Source organism: Bombina bombina, chromosome 11 (genome assembly GCF_027579735.1).
Source record: "Bombina bombina isolate aBomBom1 chromosome 11, aBomBom1.pri, whole genome shotgun sequence".
Taxonomy (NCBI): Eukaryota; Metazoa; Chordata; class Amphibia; order Anura; family Bombinatoridae; genus Bombina; species Bombina bombina.
In genome coordinates, this window is record NC_069509.1 from 176,705,494 (window position 1) to 176,724,363 (window position 18,870).

Below are 18,870 nucleotides of genomic sequence, written 5' to 3' on the forward strand. Positions count from 1 at the left end.
TATCACATTTTCTTTGGTCTGTTTCTTTTTTCAGAAGCTCCTGAGTCTTAAAGGGACATGAAACCCATTTTTTTTTCTTTCATGATTCAGATAGAGCAGCAATTTTAACCAATTTACCAATTTACTTCTATTATCTAGTTTGCCTAGTTCTCTTTTATCCGTTGATAAAAAAAAGCATACCTACTGTAGGTAGGCTCAGGAGCAGAAATGCATTATTTGGAGCTAGTTGCTCATTGGTGTCTGCACATATATGCCTCTTCTTATTGGCTCAACCAGCGTGTTCAGCTAGCAGTCAGTTGTGGATTGCTGCTCCTTCAACAAAGGTTACTAAAAGAATGAAGCACATTTAATAATAAATGTAAATTGAAAATTTGTTTTAAAATGTATGTTCTATATAAATCCAGAAAGAAAAATGTTGGGTTTCATAACTATTTAAGACTGCAGCTAATTAAAGGGACACTCAGGTTTTATTACATTTTCATGATTCAGATAGAGCAGCAATTTTAAACAACTTTCCAATTTACTTCCATTAAAAAAAAAGTGCAGTCTTTTATATTTACACTTTTTGAGTCACCAGCTCCTACTGAGCATGTGCAAGAATTCACAGACTATACGTATATGCATTTGTGATTGGCTGATTGCTATCACATGGTACAGGGGGAGTGGAAATATACATAACTTTGAAATGTGTTAGAAAAGAATCTACTACTCATTTGAAGTTCAGACTAAGTGCTATTGCATTGTCCTGTTAGCTTGCATTTGTTGATTATGCAAATCTACTGTGTTTACTGGTCCTTTAACTATTGTTACAGGCCCCAAAGCTGGGGCTGAATCTGACCTGAAGAGGTTTCTGAAAGCTATCAGGGACAAGACATAACCTCTTTTGTAGCTGATTAAAGCCCAACATATATTAGACAGATTTCTTAGTCTCTAAATGTCCGTATTAACCATTAGTACTGTCGTTTGCTTGAGACATGTAAACCATAAAGTATCACACTACGCTACATCTGTGATTGAAGTGGTCCTTTTTAGAAGCAATTCTGTCTTATTGAAGTTATTTGTGTTCCTGCCATAGTAACAAATGTATCTATTCCTCTCAATAATTAAAGGGACATGAAACCCAAATTTTTTCTTTCATGATTCAGATAGAGAATTACAATTTTAAACAATTTTCCAATTTACTTCTATTATTTAATTTGCTTCCTTCTCTTGTTAACTTTTGGTGAACGCTTTATCTAGGAAAGCTCAGGAGCAGCAGAGAACCTAGGTTCTAGCTGTTGATTGGTAGCTGCATATATATATTGATTGTGATTGGCTCACCCATGAGTTGTTAGAAACCATTAGTGCATTGCTGCTACTTCAACAAATGATACCAAGAGAATGAAACATATTAGATAATAGAAGTAAATTAGAAAGTTGTTTAAAATTGTATGCTCTGTCTGAATCATGAAAGAAAAAAATTGGGTTTCATGTCCCTTTCACCAGATCTTAAGTTCTCCAATCCTAGTTCCTTACTACATCCGTCACTAAATAGCTTGAGATATCTATAAATCCACCATCTTTGCACACAAAATACTAAATTATCCTAGTGTAGTTCTTCGCTGCACAAATGGTAACAGTGTGGTCTGCATCAGTAATGTGTAAGGGACAGTGCTGCTCTGACATTATCTCCAGAATATTCTGTGCATGCAACATTGTGACAGCGGGATTTTACAGTCATTGTAAAATTGTAGTTATAGTAGGGAATCCAGTGATTTTGAAAAACAGACCATTATTCTGTTGTATCAGAACTTCCATGGTAAATGCCTAACATTGCTTTTTGTGAGGTTTTCAAATTTGAACCCATGACCTTAAAAAAAAAAAAAAAAAAAAAAAAGACAACACACCCACAAAGTGAATTCCAGTTATTAAGGAGAAGTTGTATTGCAAAATGTTGTCCATTTGAATGTGTTCTGCATAATCAATTTTCTCCCCCCTTCACCTTTATTTTTCTATTTGAAATAGCTGATTTAGCCTGTATGCATTATACTATACTGAAAATTGCAATACTCTAGTATTAGCATTAGAAAAGCTATGTAATCAGGAGGCTACAGCAGAGATCAACTTTTCATAGGGAAGTACATACACTGGTTATTCACTTACACAATATAACAAATACTTGGGGTCTCAGGTCATATGGCCTTTAATTGGCTGTATCATCTGTTGACCTAATTAAAAAAAAAAGTAATAATAAATAATGCGAGGATCGGCTAGACGAGCAGAAATAGGTTGTTTCATTTCAAATATGTAAAAGCAATTTATGTTTTATTTAATGACATCCTACAAAACTCAACGGGGACAAACTTAAAAAATATGTTTATTTGCTCTATAGACCTACTAAAAAATCTCTGTGTTTGAGATTTAAATTTTCCTACCTTAAAGAGCTATTATGTTTATTATGATCTCTCTGGTATTGTGCCATCATATGTACCTTCCTATAAGAGCTGTGTTCTATATCTCAGTTATTTTGCGGTTATATTTACCTTCCTATAAGAGCTGTGTTCTATATCTCTGTTACTGAGCTGTTGTATTTGCCTCCCTTATAGAGCTATATCTCTCCTATTTAGCTGTTATATTTACCTCCCCTATAGAGCTATATCTCTCCTATTTAGCTGTTATATTTACCTCCCCTATAGAGCTACAGTATATCTCTCCCATTGAGCTGTTATATTTACATCCCCTATAGACCTATATCTCTCTTATTTAGCTGTTATATTTACATCCCCTATAGAGCTATATCTCTGTTACTGAGCTGTTACATTTACCTTCCTATAAGAGCTGTGTTCTATATCTCTGTTATTGAGCTGTTGTATTTGCCTCCCTATAGAGCTGTATTCTATATCTCTGTTACTGAGCTGTTATATTTTCTTCCCTTATAGAGCTATATCTTTCCTATTTAGCTGTTACATTTACCTCCCCTATAGAGCTACATCTATCCTATTTAGCTGTTTTATTTTTCCATCTTAATACGAGGAGAGTCCACGGCTTCGTTCATTACTTGTGGGAAATATTGAACCTGGCCACCAGGAGGAGGCAAAGACACCCCAGCCAAAGGCTCAAATACCTCCCCCACTCTCCTCATCCCCCAGTCATTCTTTGCCTTTCGTCACAGGAGGATAGCAGAGAAGTGTCGGAGGCTACATGGATTTCAGACAGACTTCAGCATTGTTTGTTGTCTATTCGGGGAAGCGCAAGGGGCAGAAGGCTTCTTCCACTTCTCTATCTGTCAGGGTTTTTTCCCTGATCTGTTTGCCATGTGCTGCTGGCAGCCATTTTACTCACCTCTCTTCCTGACTCTGGTGCATACTGTGTGATGCTGCTCATTTCCTTTTATGGCCAGACTGGTGTATATCATCCGTGTGAGACAGGATGCAGTCTCAGAATTGTGATGTCATCACTTATTATTTAAAGGGCCTCTGTTCAGTATGCTTTGTCCTTGCGTTGTCTCAGACCTGTTTGTGAGAGCTCCTGTGTATTACCTGGCTGTCTGACGTCCCTCCTGGTTCCTGATCCCTGGCTTGTTCCTGACTCTGCTGTTCTCCTTGTTCCTGATTCCGGCTCGTCTGACTGTTCGCTTTGGCTCCTGATTCGTCTCGTCTGACTACCAGTTCTGGTTTTTATTTCTGGCTTGTTATTTGACTTGTGGACTTTTTATTATTTTTTGCTATTAATAAAGGTGTGATTATTTTTGCACTTCTTGTCTCAGTCTGATTCCTGGCACCCTGACACTATCTTTTTGGCTGAGGAGCATGATTCGCTTGGCTTATCAGACAGCAGGACATAAGCCTCCTCAGAGAATTACGGCTCACTCAACTAGAGCTGTGGCTTCGTCCTTGGCCTTCAAGAATGAGGCCTCTATGGAGCAGATTTGTAAGGCGGCTACCTGGTCCTCCTTACATACTTTTTCAAAGTTTTACAAATTTGACAATTTTGCTTCGGCTGAAGCAGCTTTTGGGAGAAAGGTTTTGCAGGCTGTGGTGCCCTCAGAATAGGGTCCGCCTCTCTTTTACCCTCCCGTTTTCATTGTGTCCTCTAGAGCTTGGCTATTTGTTTCCCACAAGTAATGAATTAAGCTGTGGACTCTCCTCGTATTAAGATGGAAAACATAAATTATGCTTACCTGATAATTTCATTTCCATCTGTACGAGTAGAGTCCACGGCTCCCGCCCGGTTCTCCGTTGGGTGGACCTAAATTTATTTTGATTTTCTTCTGGCACCATTTATACCCTGATATTTCTCCTACGATTCCTTGTTCCCTCTGCAGAATGTCTGGGGATGAGGGGAGTGGGGGTGGTATTTGAGCCTTTGGCTGGGGTGTCTTTCCCTCCTCCTGGTGACCAGGTTCTGTATTTCCCACAAGTAATAAATGAAGCTGTGGACTCTCCTGGTACAGATGGAAATGAAATTATCAGGTAAGAATAATTTGTTATCTCCCCTATAGAGCTATATCTCTCCTATTTAGCTGTTATATTTACCTCCCTTATAGAGCTACATCTCTCCTATTTAGCTGTTATATTTATATCCCCTATAGAGCTATATCTCTCCTATTTAGCTGTTATATTTACCTCCCCTATAGAGCTATATATCTCCTATTTAGCTGTTATATTTACCTCGCCTATATCGCTATATATCTCCTATTTAGCTGTTATATTTACCTCCCCTATAGAGCTATATATCTCCTATTTAGCTGTTATATTTATATCCCCTATAGAGCTATATCTCTCCTATTTAGCTGTTATATTTACCTCCCCTATAGAGCTATATATCTCCTATTTAGCTGTTATATTTACCTCCCTTATAGAGCTACATCTCTCCTATTTAGCTGTTATATTTACCTCCCCTATATCGCTATATATCTCCTATTTAGCTGTTGTATTTACCTCCCCTATATCGCTATATATCTTCTATTTAGCTGTTATATTTACCTCCCCTATAGAGCTATATATCTCCTATTTAGCTGTTATATTTACCTCCCCTATAGAGCTATATATCTCCTATTTAGCTGTTATATTTACCTCCCCTATATCGCTATATATCTTCTATTTAGCTGTTATATTTACCTCCCCTATAGAGCTATATATCTCCTATTTAGCAGTTATATTTACCTCACATATAGAGCTATATCTCTCCTATTTAGCTGTTATATTTACCTCCCCTATATCGCTATATATCTCCTATTTAGCTGTTATATTTACCTCCCCTATAGAGCTATATCTCTCCTATTTAGCTGTTATATTTACCTCCCCTATAGAGTTATGTATCTCCTATTTAGCTGTTATATTTACCTCCCCTATAGAGCTATATCTCTCCTATTTAGCTGTTATATTTACCTCCCCTATAGAGTTATGTATCTCCTATTTAGCTGTTATATGTACCTCCCATATAGAGCTATATCTCTCCTATTTAGCTGTTATATTTACCTCCCTTATAGAGCTATATCTCTCCTATTTAGCTGTTATATTTACCTCCTATATTTCTCTTGTTAAGTGTATCCAGTCCACGGATCATCCATTACTTGTGGGATATTCTCCTTCCCAACAGGAAGTTGCAAGAGGATCACCCACAGCAGAGCTGCTATATAGCTCCTCCCCTCACTGCCATATCCAGTCATTCTCTTGCAACTCTCAACAAAGATGGACGTAGTAAGAGGAGTGTGGTGTATTATAGTTAGTTTTTTAACTTCAATCAAAAGTTTGTTATTTTTAAATGGTACCGGAGTGTACTGTTTTCTCACAGGCAGCATTAGAAGAAGAATCTGCCTGTGATTTCTATGATCTTAGCAGAAGTAACTAAGATCCATTGCCGTTCTCACATATTCTGAGGAGTGAGGTAACTTCAGAGGGGGAATGGCGTGCAGGTTTTCCTGCAAAAAGGTATGTGCAGTTAACATATTGCTAGGGATGGAATTTGCTAGAAAAATGCTGCTGATACCAGATTATTGTAAGTTGAGCCTAAATGCAGTGCTTTAATAGCGACTGGTATCAGGCTTATTAACAGAGATACATACTCTTTTATAAAAGTGTAATATAAAACGTTTGCTGGCATGTTAATCGTTTTTATATATGTTTGGTGACAAAACTTATTGGGGCCTAGTTTTTCTCCACATGGCTGGCTTGATTTTTGCCTAGAAACAGTTTCCTGAGGCTTTCCACTGTTGTAATATGAGTGGGAGGGGCCTATTTTGGCGCTTTTCTGCGCAGCTGAAATTACAGACAGAGACACTCGGCTTCCTTCTGCATGATACAGGACATCTCTGAAGGGCTGAAAAGGCTTCAAAAGTTGTGTTTGAGGAGGGTAACAACCACAGTAGACCTGTGGCAGTTGTTGTGATTGTGTTTAAAAACGTTTTTGTCATTTATTATTCCGTTTTTGGTATTAAGGGGTTAATCATCCATTTGCAAGTGGGTGCAATGCTCTGCTAACTTGTTACATACACTGTAAAAATTTCGTTAGTGTAACTGCCTTTTTTCACTGTTATTTCAAATTTTGTCAAAATTTGTTTCTCTTAAAGGCACAGTAACGTTTTTTATATTGCTTGTTAACTTGGTTTAAAGTGTTTTCCAAGCTTGCTAGTCTCATTGCTAGTCTGTACAAACATGTCAAATCAAAGTCTAAATTACTCAACATTCCTTTCAAGGGGCAGACCTTATTCGGGCCTGGTTTGAAAGAAATTATTGCTGACATTACTGGAGGTAAGGGTCATACCCTTCCTCAGGACAGGGCCAAATCAAGGGCCAAACAGTCTAATTTTCGTGCCTTTCGAAATTTCAAGGCAGGTGCAGCATCAACTCCCTCTGCTTCAAAACAAGAGGGAACTTTTGCTCATTCCAAGCAGGCCTGGAAACCTAACCAGTCCTGGAACAAGGGCAAGCAGGCCAGAAAGGCTGCTGCCTCCAAGACAGCATGAAGGAGCGGCCCCCTATCCGACAACGGATCTAGTAGGGGGCAGACTCTCTCTCTTCGCCCAGGCGTGGGTAAGAGATGTTCAGGATCCCTGGGCGTTGGAGATCATATCTCAGGGATATCTTCTGGACTTCAAAGCTTCTCCTCCACAAGGGAGATTTCACCTTTCAAGATTATCTGCAAACCAGATAAAGAAAGAGGCATTCCTAAGCTGCGTGCAAGACCTCCTTGTAATGGGAGTGATCCATCCAGTTCCGCGGACGGAACAAGGACAGGGGTTTTATTCAAATCTGTTTGTGGTTCCCAAAAAAGAGGGAACCTTCAGACCAATTTTGGATCTAAAGATCCTAAACAAATTCCTCAGAGTTCCATCATTCAAGATGGAAACTATTCGAACCATTTTACCCATGATCCAAGAGGGTCAGTACATGACCACAGTGGACTTAAAGGATGCCTACCTTCACATTCCGATTCACAAGAATCATCATCGGTTCCTGAGGTTTGCCTTTCTAGACAGGCATTACCAGTTTGTAGCTTTTCCATTCGGGTTGGCTACAGCCCCAAGGATTTTTACAAAGGTTCTGGGCTCACTTCTGGCGGTTCTAAGACCGCGAGGCATAGCGGTGGCTTCTTACCTAGACGACATCCTGATACAGGCGTCAAGCTTTCAAATTGCCAAGTCTCATACAGAGATAGTTCTGGCATTTCTGAGGTCGCATGGGTGGAAAGTGAACGAAGAAAAGAGTTCTCTATCTCCTCTCACAAGGGTTTCCTTCCTAGGGACTCTAATAGATTCTATAGAAATGAAAATTTACCTGACGGAGTCCAGGTTATCAAAACTTCTAAATGCTTGCCGTGTTCTTCACTCCATTCCGCGCCCCACGGTGGCTCAGTGCATGGAAGTAATCGGCTTAATGGTAGCGGCGATGGACATAGTGCCATTTGCGCGCCTGCATCTCAGACCGCTGCAATTATGCATGCTCAGTCAGTGGAATGGGGATTACACAGATTTGTCCCCTCTACTAAATCTGGATCAGGAAACCAGAGATTCTCTTCTCTGGTGGTTATCTCGGGTCCATCTGTCCAAAGGCATGACCTTTCGCAGACCAGATTGGACCATTGTAACAACAGATGCCAGCCTTCTAGGTTGGGGTGCAGTCTGGAACTCCCTGAAGGCTCAGGGTTCATGGACTCAGGAGGAGAAACTCCTCCCAATAAATATTCTGGACTTCAGAGCAATATTCAATGCTCTTCTAGCTTGGCCTCAGTTAGCAACACTGAGGTTCATCAGATTTCAGTCGGACAACATCACGACTGTGGCTTACATCAACCATCAAGGGGGAACCAGGAGTTCCCTAGCGATGTCAGAAGTCTCCAAGATAATTTGCTGGGCAGAGACTCACTCTTGCCACCTGTCAGCGATCCATATCCCAGGGGTAGAGAACTGGGAGGAGGATTTTCTAAGTCGTCAGACTTTTCATCCGGGGGAGTGGGAACTCCATCTGGAGGTGTTTGCTCAATTGGTTCTCCATTGGGGCAAACCAGAACTGGATCTCATGGCGTCTCGCCAGAACGCCAAGCTTCCTTGTTACGGATCCAGGTCCAGGGACCCAGAAGCGGCACTGATAGATGCTCTAGCAGCGCCTTGGTTCTTCAACCTGGCTTATGTGTTTCCACCGTTTCCTCTGCTCCCTCGTCTGATTGCCAAAATCAAACAGGAGAGAGCATCGGTGATATTGATAGCGCCTGCGTGGCCACGCAGGACCTGGTATGCAGACCTAGTGGACATGTCATCCTTTCCACCATGGACACTGCCTCTGAGACAAGACCTTCTAATACAAGGTCCTTTCAATCATCCGAATCTACTTTCTCTGAGACTGACTGCATGGAGATTGAACGCTTGATCCTATCAAAGCGTGGCTTCTCCGAGACGGTAATTGATACCTTAATACAGGCACGAAAGCCTGTCACCAGAAAATTTACCACAAGATATGGCGTAAATATCTTCATTGGTGTGAATCCAAGAATTACTCATGGAGTAGGGTTAGGATTCCTAGGATATTGTCCTTCCTCCAAGAGGGTTTGGACAAAGGATTATCAGCTAGTTCTTTAAAGGGACAGATCTCTGCTCTGTCTATTCTTTTACACAAGCGTCTGGCAGAAGTTCCAGACATTCAGGCATTTTGTCAGGCTTTAGTTAGAATTAATCCTGTGTTTAAACCAGTTGCTCCTCCATGGAGCTTAAACTTGGTTCTTAAAGTTCTTCAAGGAGTTCCGTTTGAACCCCTTCATTTTATTGATATCAAACTTCTATCATGGAAAGTTCTTTTTCTGATGGCTATTTCCTCGGCTCGAAGAGTCTCGGAGTTATCTGCCTTACATTGTGATTCTCCTTATCTGATCTTCCATTCAAATAAGGTAGTCCTGCGTACAAAACCTGGGTTTTTACCTAAGGTGGTTTCTAACAAGAATATCAATCAGGAGATTGTTGTTCCATCATTATGTCCTAATCCTTCTTCAAAGAAGGAACGTCTTTTGCATAATCTAGACGTAGTCCGTGCCTTGAAGTTTTACTTGCAGGCTACTAAAGATTTTCGTCAAACATCTAACCTGTTTGTTGTTTACTCTGGACAGAGGAGAGGTCAAAAGGCCTCGGCAACCACTCTTTCTTTTTGGCTTCGGAGTATAATCCGTTTAGCCTATGAGACTGCTGGACAGCAGCCCCCTGAAAGGATTACAGCTCATTCTACTAGAGCTGTGGCTTCCACCTGGGCCTTTAAAAATTAGGCTTCTGTTGAACAGATTTGCAAGGCTGCGACTTGGTCTTCGCTTCATACTTTTTCCAAATTTTACAAATTTGATACTTTTGCTTCTTCGGAGGCTGTTTTTGGGAGAAAGGTTCTACAGGCAGTGGTTCCTTCCGTTTAAGTTCCTGCCTTGTCCCTCCCATCATCCGTGTACTTTAGCTTTGGTATTGGTATCCCACAAGTAATGGATGATCCGTGGACTGGATACACTTAACAAGAGAAAACATAATTTATGCTTACCTGATAAATTTATTTCTCTTGTAGTGTATCCAGTCCACGGCCCGCCCTGTCCTTTTAAGGCAGGTCTAAATTTTAATTAAACCTCAGTCACCATTGCACCCTATGGTTTCTCCTTTCTCGGCTTGTTTCGGTCGAATGACTGGATATGGCAGTGAGGGGAGGAGCTATATAGCAGCTCTGCTGTGGGTGATCCTCTTGCAACTTCCTGTTGGGAAGGAAAATATCCCACAAGTAATGGATGATCCGTGGACTGGATACACTACAAGAGAAATAAATTTATCAGGTAAGCATAAATTATGTTATCTCCTATTTAGCTGTTATATTTACCTCCCATATAGAGCTATATCTCTCCTATTTAGCTGTTATATTTACCTCCCTTATAGAGCTATATCTCTCCTATTTAGCTGTTATATTTACCTCCCATATAGAGCTATATCTCTCCTATTTAGCTGTTATATTTACCTCCCTTATAAAGCTATATCTCTCCTATTTAGCTGTTATATTTAACTCCCTTATAGAGCTATATCTCTCCTATTTAGCTGTTACATTTACATCCTCTATAAGCTACATTTCTCCTATTTAGCTGTTATTTTTATATCCCCTATAGAGCTATATCTCCCCTATTTAGCTGTTATACTTACCTCCCCTATAGAGCTATATATCTCCTATTTAGCTGTAACATTTACATCCTCTATAAGCTACATTTCTCCTATTTAACTGTTATATTTATATCCCTTATAGAGCTATATCTCTCCTATGTAGCTGTTATATTTACCTCCCATACGGCTAGATTTGGAGTTTGGCGGTAGCCGTGAAAACCATCGTTAGAGGCTCCTAACGCTGGTTTTAGGCTAACTCCGGTATTTGGAGTCACTCAAAAAAGGGTCTAACGCTCACTTTTCAGCCGCGACTTTTCCATACCGCAGATCCCCTTACGTCAATTGTGTATCCTATCTTTTCAATGGGATCTTTCTAACTCCGGTATTTAGAGTCGTGTCTGAAGTGAGAGTTAGAAATCTAACGACAAAACTCCAGCCGCAGAAAAAAGTCAGTAGTTAAGAGCTTTTTGGGCTAACGCCGGTTCATTAAGCTCTTAACTACTGTACTCTAAAGTACACTAACACCCATAAACTACCTATGTACCCCTAAACCGAGGTCCCCCCACATCGCCGCCACTCGATTAAATTTTTTTAACCCCTAATCTGCCGACCGCCACCTACGTTATACTTATGTACCCCTAATCTGCTGCCCCTAACACCGCCGACCCCTGTATTATATTTATTAACCCCTAATCTGCCCCCCACAATGTCGCCGCCAGCTACCTACAATAATTAACCCCTAATCTGCCGACCGCAAAGCGCCGCCACCTACATTATAGCTATGTACCCCTAATCTGCTGCCCCCAACACCGCCGACCCCTATATTATATTTATTAACCCCTAATCTGCCCCCCTCAACGTCGCCTCCACCTGCCTACACTTATTAACCCCTAATCTGCCGAGCGGACCGCACCGCTACTATAATAAAGTTATTAACCCCTAATCCGCCTCACTAACCCTATAATAAATAGTATTAACCCCTAATCTGCCCTCCCTAACATCGCCGACACCTAACTTCAATTATTAACCCCTAATCTGCCGACCGGAGCTCACCGCTATTCTAATAAATGTATTAACCCCTAAAGCTAAGTCTAACCCTAACACTAACACCCCCCCAAGTTAAATATAATTTTAATCTAACAAAATTAATTAACTCTTATTAAATAAATTATTCCTATTTAAAGCTAAATACTTACCTGTAAAATAAATCCTAACATAGCTACAATATAAATTATAATTACATTGTAGCTATTTTAGAATTAATATTTATTTTACAGGCAACTTTGTAATTATTTTAACCAGGTACACTAGCTATTAAATAGTTAAGAACTATTTAATAGTTACCTAGTTAAAATAATTACAAAATTACCTGTAAAATAAATCCTAACCTAAGTTACAATTAAACCTAACACTATACTATCATTAAATTAATTAAATAAAATACCTACAATTACCTACAATTAAACCTAACACTACACTATCAATACATTAATTAAATACAATATCTACAAATAACTACAATGAAATAAACTAACTAAAGTACAAAAAATAAAAAAGAACTAAGTTACAAAAAATAAAAAAATATTTACAAACATAAGAAAAATATTACAACAATTTTAAACTAATTACACCTACTCTAAGCCCCCTAATAAAATAACAAAGACCCCCAAAATAAAAAATGCCCTACCCTATTCTAAATTACTAAAGTTCAAAGCTCTTTTACCTTACCAGCCCTGAACAGGGCCCTTTGCGGGGCATGCCCCAAGAAGTTCAGCTCTTTTGCCTGTAAAAAAAAACATACAATACCCCCCCCTAACATTACAACCCACCACCCACATACCCCTAATCTAACCCAAACCCCCCTTAAATAAACCTAACACTAAGCCCCTGAAGATCATCCTACCTTGTCTTCACCTCACCAGGTATCACCGATCCGTCCTGGCTCCAAAATCTTCATCCAACCCAAGCGGGGGCTGGCGATCCATCATCCGGTGGCTGAAGAGGTCCAGAAGAGGCTCCAAAGTCTTCATCCTATCCGGGAAGAAGAGGCGATCCGGACCGGCAACCATCTTGATCCAAGCGGCATCTTCTATCTTCATCCGATGACGACCGGCTCCATCCTGAAGACCTCCACCGCGGACCCATCTTCTTCCGGCGACGTCCAACTGAAGAATGACGGTTCCTTTAAGGGACGTCATCCAAGATGGCGTCCCTCGAATTCTGATTGGCCGATAGGATTCTATCAGCCAATCGGAATTAAGGTAGGAATATTCTGATTGGCTGATGGAATCAGCCAATCAGAATCAAGTTCAATCCAATTGGCTGATCCAATCAGCCAATCAGATTGAGCTCGCATTCTATTGGCTGTTCCGATCAGCCAATAGAATGCAAGCTCAATCTGATTGGCTGATTGGATCAGCCAATCGGATTGAACTTGATTCTGATTGGCTGATTCCATCAGCCAATCAGATTTTTCCTACCTTAATTCCGATTGGCTGATAGAATCCTATCAGCCAATCGGAATTCGAGGGACGCCATCTTGGATGACGTCCCTTAAAGGAACCGTCATTCTTCAGTTGGACGTCGCCGGAAGAAGATGGGTCCGCGGTGGAGGTCTTCAGGATGGAGCCGGTCGTCATCGGATGAAGATAGAAGATGCCGCTTGGATCAAGATGGTTGCCGGTCCGGATCGCCTCTTCTTCCCGGATAGGATGAAGACTTTGGAGCCTCTTCTGGACCTCTTCAGCCACCGGATGATGGATCGCCAGCCCCCGCTTGGGTTGGATGAAGATTTTGGAGCCAGGACGGATCGGTGATACCTGGTGAGGTGAAGACAAGGTACGATGATCTTCAGGGGCTTAGTGTTAGGTTTATTTAAGGGGGGTTTGGGTTAGATTAGGGGTATGTGGGTGGTGGGTTGTAATGTTGGGGGGGGTATTGTATGTTTTTTTTTACAGGCAAAAGAGCTGAACTTCTTGGGGCATGCCCCGCAAAGGGCCCTGTTCAGGGCTGGTAAGGTAAAAGAGCTTTGACCTTTAGTAATTTAGAATAGGGTAGGGCATTTTTTATTTTGGGGGTCTTTGTTATTTTATTAGGGGGCTTAGAGTAGGTGTAATTAGTTTAAAATTGTTGTAATATTTTTCTTATGTTTGTAAATATTTTTTTATTTTTTGTAACTTAGTTCTTTTTTATTTTTTGTACTTTAGTTAGTTTATTTCATTGTAGTTATTTGTAGATATTGTATTTAATTAATGTATTGATAGTGTAGTGTTAGGTTTAATTGTAGGTAATTGTAGGTATTTTATTTAATTAATTTAATGATAGTATAGTGTTAGGTTTAATTGTAACTTAGGTTAGGATTTATTTTACAGGTAATTTTGTAATTATTTTAACTAGGTAACTATTAAATAGTTCTTAACTATTTAATAGCTATTGTACCTGGTTAAAATAATTACAAAGTTGCCTGTAAAATAAATATTAATCCTAAAATAGCTACAATGTAATTATAATTTATATTGTAGCTATATTAGGATTTATTTTACAGGTAAGTATTTAGCTTTAAATAGGAATAATTTATTTAATAAGAGTTAATTAATTTCATTAGATTAAAATTATATTTAATTTAGGGGGGTGTTAGTGTTAGACTTAGCTTTAGGGGTTAATACATTTATTAGAATAGCGGTGAGCTCCGGTCGGCAGATTAGGGGTTAATAATTGAAGTTAGGTGTCAGCGATGTTAGGGAGGGCAGATTAGGGGTTAATACTATTTATTATAGGGTTAGTGAGGCGGATTAGGGGTTAATAACTTTATTATAGTAGCGGTGCGGTCCGCTCGGCAGATTAGGGGTTAATAAGTGTAGGCAGGTTGGGGCGACGTTGTGGGCGGCAGATTAGGGGTTAATAAATATAATATAGGGGTCGGCGGTGTTAGGGGCAGCAGATTAGGGGTACATAAGGATAATGTAAGTAGCAGCGGTTTACGGAGCGGCAGATTAGGGGTTAAAAATAATATGCAGGGGTCAGCGATAGCGGGGGCGGCAGATTAGGGGTTAATAAGTGTAAGGTTAGGGGTGTTTAGACTCGGGGTACATGTTAGGGTGTTAGGTGCAGACGTAGGAAGTGTTTCCCCATAGCAAACAATGGGGCTGCGTTAGGAGCTGAACGCGGCTTTTTTACAGGTGTTAGGTTTTTTTTCAGCTCAAACAGCCCCATTGTTTCCTATGGGGGAATCGTGCACGAGCACGTTTTTGAGGCTGGCCGCGTCCGTAAGCAACTCTGGTATCGAGAGTTGCAGTTGCGTTAAAAATGTTCTACGCTCCTTTTTTGGAGCCTAACGCAGCGATTCTGTGGACTCTCAATACCAGAGTTATTTTAAAGGTTCGGCCAGAAAAAAAGCCGGCGTTAGCTACGCGGGTCGTTACCGACAAAACTCTAAATCTAGCCGATATAGAGCTATATATCTCCTATTTAGCTGTTATATTTACCTCCCATATAGAGCTATATATCTCCTATTTAGCTGTTATATTTACCTCCCCTATAGAGCTATATCTCTCCTATTTAGCTGCTATATTTTCCTTCTCTCTAAAGCTATATATCTCCTATTGAGGCGTTATATTTATCTCCCCTATAGAGCTATATCTTTCCTATGTAGCTGTTATATTTACCTCCCCTATAGAGCTATATCTCTCCTATTAAGCTGTTATATTTATCTCCCCTATATTTATCTCCCCTATAGAGCTATATATCTCCTATTTAGCTGTTATATTTACCTATAGAGCTGTATCTCTCAAAATTTTCTGTTATATTTACCTCCCATATAGAGCTATATCTCTCCTATTTAGCTGCTATATTTTCCTTCTCTATAAAGCTATATATCTCCTATTGAGCCGTTATATTTATCTTCCCTATAGAGCTATATCTCTCCTATTGAGCTGTTATAGTTATCTCCCCTATATTTATCTCCCCTATAGAGCTATATATCTCCTATTTAGCTGTTATATTTACCTCCCATATAGAGCTATATCTCTCCTATTTAGCTGTTATATTTACCTCCCCTATAGAGCTATATCTCTCCTATTTAGCTGTTATATTTACCTCCCCTATAGAGCCATATCTCTCCTATTGAGCTGTTATAGTTATCTCCCCTATATTTACCTCCCCTATAGAGCTATATATCTCCTATTTAGCTGTTATATTTACCTCCCATATAGAGCTATATCTCTCCTATTTATCTGTTATATTTACCTTCCCTATAGAGCTATATCTCTCCTATTTAGCTGTTATATTTACCTCCCCTATAGAGCTATATCTCTCCTATTTAGCTGTTATATTTATCTCCCCTACAGAGCTATATATCTCCTATTTAGCTGCTATATTTTCCACCTCTATAGAGCTATATCTCTCCTATTGAGCTGTTATAGTTATCTCCCCTATATTTATCTCCTCTTTAGAGCTATATATCTCCTATTTAGCTGTTATATTTACCTCCCCTATAGAGCTGTGTCTCTCTTATTTATCTGTTATTTTTATCTCCCCTATAGAGCTATATCTCCTATTGAGCTGTTATAGTTATCTCCCCTATATTTATCTCCCCTATAGAGCTATATCTCTCCTAGTTAGCTGCTATATTTACCTCCCCTGTAGAGCTATATATCTCCTATTGAGCTGTTATATTTACCTCTCCTATAGAGCTATATCTCACCTATTGAGCTGTTATATTTACCTCCTTTATTGAGCTATATCTCTCCTATTGGGCTGTTATATTTACCTCCCCTATAGAGCTATATCTCACCTATTGAGCTGTTATATTTACCTCCTTTATTGAGCTATAGTTCTCCTATTGGGCTGTTGTATTTACCTCCCCTATAGAGCTATATATCTCCTATTGAGCTTTTATATTTACCTAACCTATAGAGCTATATCTCTCCTATTGAGCTGATATATTTACCTCCCCTATAGAGCTATATAATTTATCTGCTATAGAGCTAATATGTTTACCTCCCCTATAGAGCGCCTATATCTCTGCGCTAGATGCAGTATTTCTGTACTTCTGCTAGACATGTATTCATTGTTTCTTTTGTAACTGGCCACTGCTTTTTCTCCTAACTAGCGGTGCACAGTATATCAAATTGATTTGGAACTGATTCCCTATTCCAAACTTCAATTGGTGTAATACAGTCAGACTTTTTATTAAAACAAAATGACAATCTGGAAAACATTTCTGCCAGTTAAAATGAAAAATCTGTTGATCACCGAGATTGGGTGCTCGCTCCGTAGCAAAGTAATTACTGCAACTCCAGAGCAAAACCTTTTTTGATTTACTGAGAGAGTCCCATTGGGATGAATGTGAATTATCATATTTATTGGCAGATCTAATCCCCATCTTACAACACATTTGTAACATTTAATAAATTTGTCTCTGTAGTTTTCATTCATTTGCAGTTTGGGAATTTGAGCAATAATTACACAATAACATTTTCTGTTTAGAAAAGACATTTGGCGAGTTGTAACTTGTTTGCGGTTTAATACACGTGTAAATCAAACTCCTCATCCAGAATATTTGATAAGGATCATAAGTCAGTGAAATATAATTTACAACATTTTGGACGGCCCCAGGATATCTACTTGTTTTCATAACATCTCCGAAATATTTAGAGCTGATGATTTTTAGTGCAATCAGATTTGTATTCTGGCAAAACAAAGGAGTCAAATGTGGGTTTCATTTGAAAATCTTTATTTTCCTTTGTTTAACATAAAACAATCCCATCGGACAAGCTAGTATGACCATTTCAAGCCCATAATTGACTCCTTGGACGAGATGGTTATCCGTTACTCTTTTCTCTTAACAAAGGGTTTAAAGGGACAGTCTAGTCAAAATTAAAGTTTCATGATTCAGATAGAGCATCAATTTTAAACAACTTTCCAATTTACTTATTTTATCAAATTTGCTTTGTTTTTTTGGTATCCTTTATTGACGAGTAAAACCAAGAAGGCTCATAAGAGGTCAGGAGTGTGCACGTCTTTAGTACTCTATGGTAGCAGTGTTTTGCAACATTGTATAAAAAGCTACAAATAATGTTGCTGCCATAGAGTACTAAAGACACGTGCACACTCCTGAGCTCTTATGAGCCTTCCTAGTTTTATTCTTCAATAAAAGATACCAAGAGAACAAAACAAATTGGAAAATAAAACTAAACTGGAAAATTTTCAAAATTATATGCTCTGAGTCTGAATCACAAAATAAAAATTTTAATTTTGACTTTCCTGTCCCGCTAAATGGGATACGATATACAAACATTTTCTGTCATGCATAGGAAAGAGCTTAAAATGTTAACAATATTTTTTTGCACTTAAAAGGTTAATCCAAAGTGACACAGGAAGTGAATGTTTGTGTACAACTTATAGCTAGGACTCTACTGCTCTATTGGCAGATAGCGAAAACCCCACAGAAAAGCCTGATGTATACAGCACAGAGAAAACCTGTAACACATTTTACAATATTATATTTTAGAGGAAACACAATTTTTTGTTATAATGTTGATGATACAAATATAGAATACTTTGCATTAACCAGAGCTCTTGAAATAGAATCTTATATATATTTTATATTTTCAATGAAATATTATTTCTTTTTTGCTTCTAGGTTTTATATAAATGCTGCAGCGGATAAGAATGTAAAAGTAAATTCAGGAAACGAATTGATCCTCCATATTTAAAGACAACAAAAGGTTTGTTCTAACTATTAATTCATAAGTTGTGCAAGTTGTTCTGTTCTTCAAAAGTTCATTGTCTTATTGAGTAATCGGTACAAATTGGCAGCAATATTGCTCCTTTTATTTGCTGGATATATTCAGAAGTATTTAGCTGTATATAAAGAGTAAAAGCTGGATAGCGTAAATAGAGTTGCCAGATCTAGGGCTAGATTAAAAGTGCCGCAGTATTTCTTTTTTTTGCCATTACGGAAAAACTCCACTAGAGTTACGCTTTTTGCGCTAGTCGGGTTGCTTTTGTATTACAAATCTCAAAAATCTGTATTTTTGGCTAGCGTGAACCCGAATAGCGCGAAAAACCTAACTTAAAGGGACACTAAACCCAATTTTTTTCTTTTGTGATTCAGATAGAGCAGCAATTTTAAACAACTTTTTAATTTACTCCTATTATCAAATTTTCTTAATTTGCTTGTTATCTTTATTTGAATAGCAAGAATGTAAGTTTAGATGCTGGCCCATATTTGGTGAACAACCTGGGTTGTTCATGCTAATTGGTGGATAAATTCACCCACC

The 18,870-nt window shown here is 38.9% G+C and overlaps 1 protein-coding gene across 1 annotated transcript in view; it reads left to right on the top strand.

The window, feature by feature from the left end:
* The window catches only part of MRTFB (myocardin related transcription factor B), a 530,378-nt gene that overhangs the window by 121,156 nt on the left and 390,352 nt on the right, over positions 1-18,870 (top strand). Inside the window, exon 2 of the mRNA XM_053694678.1 lies at positions 18,231-18,315. The gene's annotated coding sequence lies outside the window, so the exon portion shown is untranslated. The remainder of the gene's footprint in view (positions 1-18,230; positions 18,316-18,870) is intronic.